The sequence below is a fragment of the Eretmochelys imbricata genome, chromosome 6 (genome assembly GCF_965152235.1).
Source record: "Eretmochelys imbricata isolate rEreImb1 chromosome 6, rEreImb1.hap1, whole genome shotgun sequence".
Taxonomy (NCBI): Eukaryota; Metazoa; Chordata; order Testudines; family Cheloniidae; genus Eretmochelys; species Eretmochelys imbricata.
The window spans coordinates 19060917-19073496 of NC_135577.1; positions in this window are offsets into that span (position 1 = coordinate 19060917).

Here is a 12580-nt window from a genome sequence, read left to right on the forward strand (position 1 = left end):
TAGACCACTCTAAGCTTGTGCCTAATCTCCTGAGAGCAACAAAATTCTCCTTAGCTGCATGTTAGTAAGAGAACAAGTCTCCAGACACAATTATTTGATTAAACAATGCTGCAGGCTCATTTAGTTTTATGAAGAATCTTACCAATAAAAAGGCAATTTGAGTCCTAGTTATTTCTCAACAATTTGGCTCCACTTTTCAGCATTTGAACAAAACTATCCCCCACGTCCCATAAGCCACCAGATTAATTTAACCACTTTGCTTTACTATATGATATGGATTTGAAAGTCTTCTCCTGATGTAATTTGGGCTTCCTTATTGTTTCTGGTACCTAATTCTTATTCTGTTTCATAATTTTTACTGTATGTTTTTCCTTTCTGATTATGGTGTCCTATCTCTCCCATATTTCTTTTATTATTTTGTGTTATTTCTGAAACCATTTTGCAAGAAAAAAGTCACAAAGATAGTTTTATTATCATACATTTTCTTGACCCACTAAAAATATTAACAGAAAATATTCAAACCCCATGTTGCTATTCAATGAGCATTTGCAAAACGCGGCTAAGAGAGGGTGTGACATGGAGCAGCATTTTGTGGGCCAAGTTCAGAAGCTAAGGGTCTCAGAGTAACTTTAATGTGCACATCCTGTCAGCAGCCTGTGAAGTAGCTGTGATCTTGAAACGCCACATGCAAGTTTGGCTTTCGCAGATTTAATGTAATATTAATGTAGGTAAAGAACAGGGAGTTCAATGGGACAGGAGGGTTCAAAAAAGGAGGCTTTTTAATCGAGATACAAGAATGTCACAAAGAGGGTCTATTTCTGCTGCCCACCCCAGGACTGTTTTCCCTCACCATATAAGAGAGCTTGAACTCTGTGGAAGGGCATCAGTGGGACTGGGGGCAAAAATAGAAAGATGCTGCAGAGCAAGCTTTGCTTTCTCCTTCCCCTGTGGAGCTGGGATTCTCAGATCCCCTCTCCCCTCCACTACAGCTGTGCAAATAACTGATTTTTCAGTGTAGTGACAGTTCTGTAAAATCAAAACAAAATTGTTTTGGATGCAACAAAACCCTTCTTTTTTTTATTTCATTTTTAACCTTTTAAATAAAAATCAAAGGAAATTCCAAAACCAAGACATTTCAAAATGCAAAGTTGAAATACTGTGTTTCCAAAATGCCTAAACAAACCACTTCAAGTTTTTCAAAATAAATAAAATAAAATAAATAAATAATGTTTGCTACCCCCTACCCCCGACCAAAAAAAATGTGTCAAAATCAATTTGCAAAATGATTTGGCCAACACTGATCTGCATTTTTAGGTGAAAAAAGGTTTCAGCTGAAATACTTCACCCAGCTCTACCCTCTACTTGCAGACACAGAAGGGGCCATTACTTCTTCCCCAAAAGTGTCTCTTTCTGCCACTTTCCCACACACAAATACAAGAGACCTGACAAGAGATTCAGAAACTAGAGCAAATGATACACATTCTCCCTTCAGGTTTTCACACAAGAGAAATCACAGTCAAATATTATCTTGAACATATACCCCTCTGTCTCTACACGGGACCAGAGAGCTCTCTACATGTGTGTCCATTTTCTATCTGCACAGAAAACTCTGGCTTTCTTCAGAGAACCTGGCTGACAGCCATATGACAGATCAATAAAAATATTATGCATTGTGGACTCACCTTGAGGCGCTGAAGAGAGCTTGTTTAGCTTGAATTTTTTTTTTTAGAACTTTTTCATGCTAAAGTGGAGGAATACTGTTCTCTGCAATCTGGTGAAATCTGGGAGTGCTCTCATAGTCTATATATGGTCTCTGCATTTCCAGTGTCTTTAAAATCAGTCACTATTAGACTCAGCCCTGCCCCTTTCCTAGTCAAAAAAAAAAAAAAAAAAGTTCAGCAACTGGAATTAAGGTTGCAAATTTCTATCAGTACTTTAAAGATAAAATGTATTAGTAGAATACTGAATGTCTTTCTGATTTTTTTTCCCTTTTAAACCTACAAAGGAAAGTTTCATTTAAAAAACATATTGTGGAGTATGAAACTGCAGAGTGAAGCCACCCTAAAGGGTCACTGAACTTCATCATTCCAGAGCAAATCTCTTAAGATTGACAGAACCCCCCCTGCACCATTCCATACTGAGTACATGAATATCTACACACCATCCATCATTATATGCCACCTACTCAGTCCCCGCTAATTCGCCTTCCCTTGACAACACGGCAATATCGACACCCTACATCTTACACCGAAGATAACCACACTGATCGAATATTATTTAATTAATTTCATTTTTGCCTGGACTTGGGTTCAGACAGAAATGTTAAACTATCTGATTCTTCTTTTAATTTTTTATACTAATCTTTGAACTTTATGGGCCAAACCTACCAGCCTCCATAGACAGACTGAGGAGTATCCCCACATATGGGCTGCGGAGGTGGGGTTCAGCAGTTGCATTCCAGAGTGAGTGAGAGGAATTCTGTGTCTCACTGGGTATCCATGTGTGTGTGAGGTGAAGTGAGTCCCTTAGGGAGGGACAGGGTCTGACTCTGCGAGACATTGATGGGATGTATGGATTTTATGGTACAATGAAGCCTCCCTTCACTGATCAGTTCTCTGTTTTGTAGGGGTTTGTATGTGCAGATTTTGTCATGAGCGCCGAACCCAAGTCCGCAAGGTTCAGACGAGCATCCATGTTCCAACCCTCCACCTAGTAGCCTCTGGGCAATAGCTTACCTGAGACCTGTGAAGCCCAGTCTCAGTGTCCTGGCCCTGCCATCTCATCTCCTGTCTCGTGACTGCAGACTTTGGCTCTGACTACTAGGGCTGGCCACCCATGACTCACACATGACAGGTTTAGCTGGCTGCTAATTTTTTTAAAGGGTAATTTTATATATATTATGTATATACACACAACAAATCATTTATTAGTTAAGGAAGCTCTATTCAACTGTAATACTTTCTTCAAGCATTGAGAAGCTAAGAACAACAGGCCAACAATCACACATCTATATGCTCGCTACCTGCACCAATATTAAACGTATCAGCTCTTACCTACTTCTGCCCTCTTTCCGCAACACATTGCTAATACCCAAGACTTCATAAACAGCTTTACAACCTTAATTCTTACAGTCATACCAAATGGCTGCTTAGGTTAGAAAACAGTAAGACAATGTGAGAAAGCGGAGGGAAACTTACTTCATCACACTTTCTTACTGTGTTAAACAGCAAAAAGGTTTGAAAAAGTAGCCCTGGGTCTTCCCCCCATCCCCTGCCACTTTATTTTGTTTTCCTACTGGAAAAATTTGTGAAACAGAAAGTGGAGAAAATCCAAAACATTTCAGAAAAAAGTAACTTGAAACATTTAGTTTAGATTTGTATTTAGAAAAAAATTCAGGAAAAGCATTAAAAAGGCAACCTTAACAGAGGCTAGATGTTGGGAGCAGAGGGGATGAACATGGAAAAGTACAATAGGGTCATAGACGTGGTAGGATAAGTCTCATGATGGGAATACTGCTATAGAGGGGTCTGTTCAGGAAGGACAAACAAGAAAAAAGGGAGGAGGTGTTGCATTATGCAGCAAGAACATATACAGTTGTTCTGAGGTCCAGAAGGAGGTGAGGGGCAGACCAGTTGAAAGTTTCTGGGTGAAGGTAAAAGGGGAAAAAATAGAGGTGATAACATGATAGGGGTTTACTATAAACCACCAAATCAGGAAGAGAAGGTGGATGAAGCATTTCTAGAACAAACAATAGAAACATCCAAAACACAAGATCTGGCAATAATGGGGGACCTTAACTACCCAAACATCTGGTAGAAAAATAATATGGCAAAACATGAGTATGGGGAACAACTTTTTATTTCAGGAAGTTGAGGAAGTAACCACGGAGACAGCCATTTTTTAAACATGATTCTGACCACAAGGGAGCAACTGGTTGTGAATCTGAAGGTTGAAGGCAATTTGGGTGAAAGTGATCATGAAATGACAAATTTCATGATTTTGAGGAAAGGAAGGAGTGACAGCAGCAGAATAAGGACGACAAGTTTGTTTGTTTGTTTTTAAAAAAGCACACTGACAAACGCAGAGAACTGGTAGGAATGGTCCCATGGAAAGAAAAATCTAACGGATAAAGACATTCAGGAGAGCTGTCAGTTTCTCAAGGAGACAATATTAAAACACACAACTGCAAACTATCCTGATGCAAAGGAAATATAGGAAGAACAGTAAGAGGCCAATATGGCTCCATCAGGAACTCTATAATGACCTGAAAATCAAAAAGGAATCCTGCAAAAAATGGAAACCTGGACGAATTCCTAAGGAGGAGTTCAAAAGAATAACACAAGCATGTAGGGACAAAAGCAGAAAGTGTAAGGCATAAAATAAGTCCTGTTAGCAAGGGACAAAAAAGGCAACAAAAAGAGGTCTTTATTTACATTAGCCGCTCATCTCCCCATTCACCTCCTCACCCCACTTGCTCGCCTCCGCCTCACCTCCCCGCATGTCTCCTCATGATTAGCGTGGGGGCCCCCAAAGCACAGGGCCCTAGGCAACGGCCCCGATTCACCATATCCTAGGGACCACTCTGAGTGTAGGTCCTCTGCTTAGTGGGGAAGGAGAGTTAATAACTGAGGACATCAAGAAGGCTGAGGTGTTTAATAACTATTTTGCTTGAGTCTTCATTAAAGAGGTTAATAGTAATCAGATACTCAACACAATTAATATTGACAAGGGGCAAGAAACAAGCCAAAATAAGGAAAGAACAGGTTAAAGAATATTTAGATAAGTTAGATGTATTCAAATCAGCACGGCCTGATGTAATCCATCATAGTGTACTTAAGGACCTAGCTGAAGAACTGTCTAAAAAATATCTTTCTAAAATTCCTGTAGAATAGGTGAGGTCCCAGAGGACTGAAGAAAGAAACATAGTACCTATCTTTGAAAGGGGAAACAAACAAATTATTAAGCAATCAATCTGTAAGCATCTAGAGGATAATAGGTTTATAAAACACAGCCAGGATAGATTTGTCATCATGCCAAACCATGCTAAATCATGCCAAACCAATTTCCTTCAGGTTACTCCCCTAGTGGATAGGTGAAAGCAGTAGATGTGATATATCTTGTTTTTAGTAAGGTTTTTGACACATGACATTCTCATAAGCAAATTAGGGAAATGCAGTCTAGATAAAATTACTATAGGGTGTGTGCTCAATGGGTTGAAAGACCACACTTAAAGATATCAATGATTATTTGTCGAACTGGGAGGGCGTATTTAGTGAGGTCCTACAGGAGTCTGTCCTGGGTCCGGTATTATTCAGTATTTTCACTAATGACTTGGATAATGGAGTGGAGAGTATACTGATACAATTTGTGGATGACACCAGCCGGGAGGGGTTGCAAGCACTTTGGCGAACAGGTTTAAATTCAGAAGGACTTTGACAAATTGGAAAATTGGTCTGAATCCCGCAAGGTGAAATGCAATAAAGACACATGCAAAATCCTTCACTCAGGAAGGAAAAGTCAAATGTACAGCTGCAAAATGGGACGTAACTGGCACAGTGATAATACAGCTGGAAAAGACTTGGGGTTATAGCGGGTCACAAACTGAATATGACTCAACAATGAGCAAAAAAGGCTCGTGTCATTCTGGGTTGCATTAATAGGAGTGTCATGTGTAAGACATGGGATGTAACTGTCCCACTCTGCACAACACTGGTGGGGCCTCAGCTGGAGTACTGTGACCAGTTCTGGGCGCCACACTTTAAGAAAGATGAGGAAAAAATTGAGAGAGGCCAGAGGGGAGCTACAAAAATGATAAAAGATTTACAAAACCTGACCTAAAAAAACTGGGCATATTTGAGAAACGAAGATTAAGAGGGGACCTGATGACAGCTTTCAAATATGTTAAGGGCTGTTATAAAGATTACAGTGATCAGTTGGTCTCCCTGTCCATTAAAGGTAAAACAAGAAATTATAGGCTTAATCTGCAGCAAGGGAGATTTAGGTTAGATATGAGGGGAAACATTTTAACGACAAGGATAGTTAAGCTCTGGCATAGGGTTTGAAAGGAGGTGGTGGAATCCCCAACATTGGAGGTTTTAAGAACCGGTTGTCCAAACACCTGTCAGGGATGGTCTAGGTTTATTTTAGCACAGAGGGCTGGATTTGATAATTTTGAGGTCCCTTCTAGCCCCACATTTCTATGATTCTATAGAACCCTATTTTCTAATGATTTACCAACTCTAAGAAAATGACAGAAAAGAACAGGAACTTCTACGATACTTGCTTCTCCAGAGTGCTGCAGGCAGGACACACGGACAACTTGGTCATAAACCGGTCACTCAACCTTTGGGTTTCACTTCACTCCTCCAGTTTCAGCTGACATTTGCACTAGTTTCTTCCCACCAGTTCTCTCTCACGCCAGTGCAGGGATTCTCAGGCTGCTTTAGCCTTCCAAACTGATTACAGCAATCATATAATGGAACTGAGCCAATTCCAAAATTGACCAAGTCTGAAACTGCTGATAGAGAAGACAAAAAGGATGGAAAAGAACAGAGAGAAAATGGAAGGGGGAGAAATGATACACTAGGGAAGGGTTAGCGGAAATCTTAAATCTCATGTCCTAAAAGTTAAAAAGGACCTGGCAGTTGAGGTATGAAGACTCTGGTCCCTGGTCTAGTCTCTGAGGTCAGCAGCTGAGGTCAATGGGAGCTCAGCATTTTTGAAACTCAGATCTCTTATTGGAGGGACCTCACTTCAGGCTCCTGTTTTTGAACATCTTGGCCCTAGTTAACAGGATTTGATGACTCCATGTTTGCTTACCAATACCTCCATGCTTTGGATCACAGCTATCTTGTGTTACCTTGTTGCAGGTCCCAGTCAAGAGCCCGTCTCGGCCACTGCTGAGGGAACCCAGCTGCTGGGTCCCCACATGTTTTTAGCCCCCAGAGCCTGACGTGGGACTCACACGGTCCCGGTGTTTGGGGTCCCTAGGCACAGTCTTGGGGCACAAACCCTTTGCCTAGTACACTATCCTTAAGTGTTGCAACCCCCTGTCTAGCTGATCCGAGGCTCAGTGCTGACCGTTCACACTTCCCCATAGCTTCAACACACCCTCTGTGAGCCTTCTGGAGTACAGTTTAACTCAGGAAGCACGAGGGAAGTGTAAAGCCTATAACACACACAGACACAGAACAGATTCTAACACCACTGCTCTTTTACGTAACAAATAAAGCACAAGAGAGTAAGACCATATAGAACACACCAAACATCCTAAATGCAGCTCACCCTTTCCTAGGGAGTTCTTGGGGGACCATCTGTGTTCAGGAAGATAGGCAGTATCCCCTGCCTCACCCGGCTCCGACATGCTGGGTTACTTCTCCCTTCTCTTGAGCTGGAGAAAAATGACCCAAGAAAAGAAATAAAAAAGAACAGCTTCTGACATTTTTATAATGTCCCAGTCCTCTCTGTCAGGTGACTCTCTGTTCAGCCTCAAAAGGTGACTGCTGTCCCTTGCTGAATGACTCTGTTGCCAAGGAAACCTGTCCCCAATAAACCAGTTCTCCTGGTTGGGAGCCAGTCCTTTATTTAGAGCTATTTCATTTCAACCGGAAATCACTTAACATCAACGACCCTCTTTTGTTATTCTTTTGACACCAGCCAAGAAGTTCACAGTATAAGTGTAAGGCAAAAGACACAGGGAGCAAAAGGAAACCAACTGGTCAGTGTGGAAGGGGTGGTCATATCACACCATCTGCCTGACCACTGATATTTTGTGGGCATGATGGATGAGGAGAGTTCAAGGAGGGATTTGAACAACAGCAAGGTGGCTTTAGGCAGGCCTTTGAGGAGGAGCAAAGGGGGTTTGGGGCCCTGAGAGGGGCAGGTTCTGGAGGAGACTTGAGCAGCAGAAGTTGCCTGTTTTTGCCCCGGAGATGGCTTTCATAGAATCATAGACTATCAGGGTTGGAAGGGACCTCAGGAGGTCATCTAGTCCAACCCCCTGCTCAAAGCAGGACCAATCCCCAACTAAATCATCCCAGCCAGGGCTTTGTCAAGCCTGACCTTAAAAACTTCTAAGGAAGGAGATTCCACCACCTCCCTAGGCAACGCATTCCAGTGTTTCACCACCCTCCTAGTGAAAAAGTTTTTCCTAATATCCAACCTAGACCTCCCCCACTGAAACGTGAGACCATTACTCCTTGTTCTGTCATCTGCTACCACTGAGAACAGTCTAGATCCATCCTCTTTGGAACCCCCTTTCAGGTAGTTGAAAGCAGCTATCAAATCCCCCCTTTGAAGACCCGAGAGCTCCTCCAGTGCTATCACGCAAAGGCTTTTTTTAAATGGATGCTTGAGGCAACACTCATGCTCCAGAGGCAGGCAGCAGGAAGCAGAATCTATCTGTCCCTCCTGCCCTAGACAGGGCAGCCCCACTAGCCCCTTGTGCTAAGGAAGAGGATTAGAAGAAACAGTAAAAAGGAGGGGAGTGAACAAGAGGTTCATAGCCCTGGCCAACAGGTTTGGTTCAGATCGCCCAAGTCGTGTATATGTAATTGTAGTGTACAGGAGTAGGGTAGTATCTCTTTAAATAGTTTGTGAGCCCTCTAATGGTCCTCACTGTAGTCTATATTTTAGAAGCTGCCAGAACTCAACCACAGCAGTAGGATGCACATAGCTCGGCCTTGCATGGTATGTATATTCAATCAATGTCGGTATTTGCCCCCCTCCCGCCTCCGTGCTCATGTGGTTCCTTCTTAGTATGTATGTTGTGTGAAGAGCAAAAGACAACTGGTGATCAGGATGGGGTCCTCATCCAGGACTGCAGTGACAGAGTGTGACTGCAGAGGCCTCAAGGAAGGGAAACTAAAAAGAAAGCTGCAGCCACTGAGAGTAAACTACTTATTTAGGGGGAAACAAAGGCTAAAAGTGACAGGTCGTTGGTAGGAAAGGGACTTGTTTGATGGATCCATAGAGGACTAGAGAGACTGGAGCACTGTATAATAGCCAATGATATAAACTGAGGAGAAAAAGGTGGCGTTTTACTGAGTGTAACAGGGGCTCAAACATGCAACCCACTGCACAGCAGGACAACTGCTATTAAACCCACAGGCACAATATTTGCTGATTGCGAAAATTCTATAAAATCCCCCATCCCCAAAGCCACTGGGGATTGCAGAACGTTTCTGCACTTACAGTCAGAATTGAAGGGGAAATGAAACCATTTCTCAATAGTGGCTGAATTAAGGAAATTAATAGAGCAGTGCCAGTGTGGAGAGAATTTAAACTCCTTGTACTAGTACCACTGAGCCTCACATTTGTTTCTACGACAGATGACCCTAAGATGACAGAACGGGAAGGTGTTGCTGACACAGCTGCACCAGATAGAGCAGAAACTGTCCCAGAAACCGTTGTGATGCCTGTGTTATCCAGAGAGAAGTCGTAAACTACCTCTCAGACTGAATTTTTAGCACGGTGTCCATTTACTGATAGTAGTTTTGACAGAAATATATTTGTAACTGTAACATCCTTTACATCAAAGGGGCAGAAGTATGTAGTACATAATAGTGTAATATCCCTTTAAAAATATGTGAACCCTCTAGCGACACTCACTGTGTGCTATGCATTAGAAGCTGCCAGAACCCAACCAGACAGCCTTGTGTGGTCTGTATATTCAATGAACATAGTTATCTGGACCACACTGTGCCCATGCCGTCCTTCATATTATGTCTGTTGTGTGAATAGCAACAAAAAAAAACAACAACAAAACAACCCACACACATTTTTCCCTAAGCCCAGGGGCCCGAGTGTTAATGTTTTACTAGTTAGTCTGTATCTCTAATATTTTTTTTAGGACACAGAACCATACATTCATACATGCTGACCTGTTACTGGTAGCAGTTCTCTTTCTTTTTCCCATCTGAACTGCTCTATAAGAGACTGCTCCTGTAAGATTGTTCTTTTACTAATATGCAGCTAAGGGGAATTTTGTTGCAATCAGGATGTTAGGCTGAAGCTTAGAGTTTTCAAGGATGAAATCCTGGCCCCACTCAAGTCAATGGGAATTTTGCCTTGACTTCAATGAGGGCAGGAGTTTATCCCTCGTGCACACTTTGCTTTCACAAGGTGACATAGCAATATCACCCTGAGGCCCGATGGCACTCAGGATCCATTGGTTTCAACGATCAAACTGAGGATGGATGTCTCATCAGGAGTTGTGAATGGAATCTTCCCTCTACACTGTCTCAGAACCTCAGAACTGCTTTAAATTTTTTAAGAGGTAGTGATATGTCATTGGAACAGCACATTGCAGTGAGTTACTTTAACAGAAACACACAGAGGAGGTGATGGCAGCTCTCTTCGAAATCTAGGACCACCACTCATAAGAGATTTCTCCACAGTTTTCCCCTATTTTAACTAATGGACACATTTTTTCCTCCATATCAATGTCTGTGATTTCTATATAGAAACTGGAAATCGAACATTTAGGCTAAGATTTTCAGAACTGACTGGTAATTTTGGGTGCCCAACAGGAGATACTTGAAAAGAGCCTAATTTTTAAGTTGTTTAAATTTAGGCACCCAGAATCTAAGGTACCTGGAATAACTGGTTACATTATAAAATTTAGGCTCAGAGCCTAAAAACCAGGATATTACAATTCCCACTTTTGTAAAAGGTCTCTGGAAACCCTTCACATCCTGAGTATTAAATGCATAGATTTGGCTGTAGACAGGAAAGAATGGAGTATCTGAAACACTTTCATTCTTAAATAATTGTTCCTTTGAAAGAATGGTTATACTTGCCCTAATATGTTTTAAATCTCTTTTCCTTCAAAGTTTAGTCCTCAAGATAAACTTCTCCTCATTATAGAATCTGACTGTGTTAAGCATTGCAGCTCAGCAGTGTCTGGTGGGTAATTCAGGAAGAGCACTGGGTTATTTTGCCTAGATTTCTTCACCATTTGTGTTTATTTTTGGTTGTGAAGCCATTTTCTTTTTCTTTTCTTTTTGATTATGGCTCCTATCTGCTGGTGGCCAAATTAATTATTATTCTTTACAACTCTGGTATAACCCCACTGAAATCAGCATGAGTAAAGATGGCAGAATATCACCCTGAGTGTCTAGAGCCTTTTGATGGAAGTCACACAGTTTTGCCTGAGATTTTACTACTGGTGCATCCTGATGTTCAAATCTCTTATGACATGCTCAGTGTCACTGCCTAAATAGTTGCTTATCAGTCAGGAAATAGAAAGCCCCTCTGTTCTTGAGGTTTAATTACTTCTTGTTTGTGATAACATCACGTGCAGAAACAGATAAGTGAAACCAAAGTGCACTGTCTGCCCATGTTTGTTTCCATCCAGTGTGCACAGTTTACTTTCTGTCCCATGTACTTACATTGCTGCATGTTAAGATTTTCCTCTGAGTCTGAACAGCTGTTGTCTGAGAATGAATGACTGAGAAATAACCCTTATCATGATAATGGAGCTTTAGATGGGGCAGGTACAAGCCACCATCCTGACTGGGGAGCATTTTACTCCCACTGTGCACTTATTTTGCTTTGGTGTAATGAGTACAGTAGTTGCAGGGCCCTGTGGATATAAAACAGATCTAAAGTAATCCCCTCAGCATGATCAGATGGCTCTCCTAAAAGTAATTAGCACAGCACGAGCTAGAAATGCCTCGTGAATGGTGAGCGGGGTGACATTAAACAGCTGTCAAGTGCAGCTAATTCTCATCCCAGATAGTTTTTAGGGGTTTCTAAAATGCACTGGTTATTGTTTTCACTCCCTCAGAATCCTGTACATTTGGAGTCTGGTACAGTCCTAAACAGCCTGACCTTACAGTGGAGGGATAAATATAATTGCATCCAAAAAATATGTTAAAAGACCATTAACGTTGAAAATCAAGTACTTGAAAGTTAGGAAAAGCCAGAATTTAGGCTGTGCAACCTTAATTCACCCCTCTTATGTGTATGCATTATGATATTGTCTTTAATTATATAAGCACACACTTTTTTTTCCCCTGAGACAACCCCTACCTCACTCAGTGCACAGGATGGACCTTCTCTGGGAACAAATCGGGGTTGTGTACAAGAAAGCTGTTGTCTGTGGGATCCCTGACTCACTAATTACAGACATCGGAAGGTATGTAGTGAAGAAGGCAGGGGATTGCAGGAAGTGGACGGAGGATCTCTTGTGGCTAAGGCAAATTGAATGCTGCCTTAGGGGATTCGATTCTCCCTGTCTCAGTGATAGAATTCTTATATGATGTAAAGCTCTAAACTTTCCATAGGCAGCCACTGTGTGTTCCTTGTCCTCTGTATACTTAGCTTCAGACAGCTGGGGTCTGATTGCAGAAGTGCCGAGCATTCACAACTGCATCAGATGTGAAAGCTCTGCTCTGAACATATAAAGTGCTTCAAAATGTTAACTAGTCCAAGAAACCAGGCCCTAGGCTTCCCAAATTGGGTACCCAAAATTAGTTGGCACTTTTGAAAATTTTGGCTTTAATACATGTTCCTCATATGTTTAATGGGGTAATAATCCTATTTTACCTCACCTCACAGGAGTGCTGTAAAGATTAAT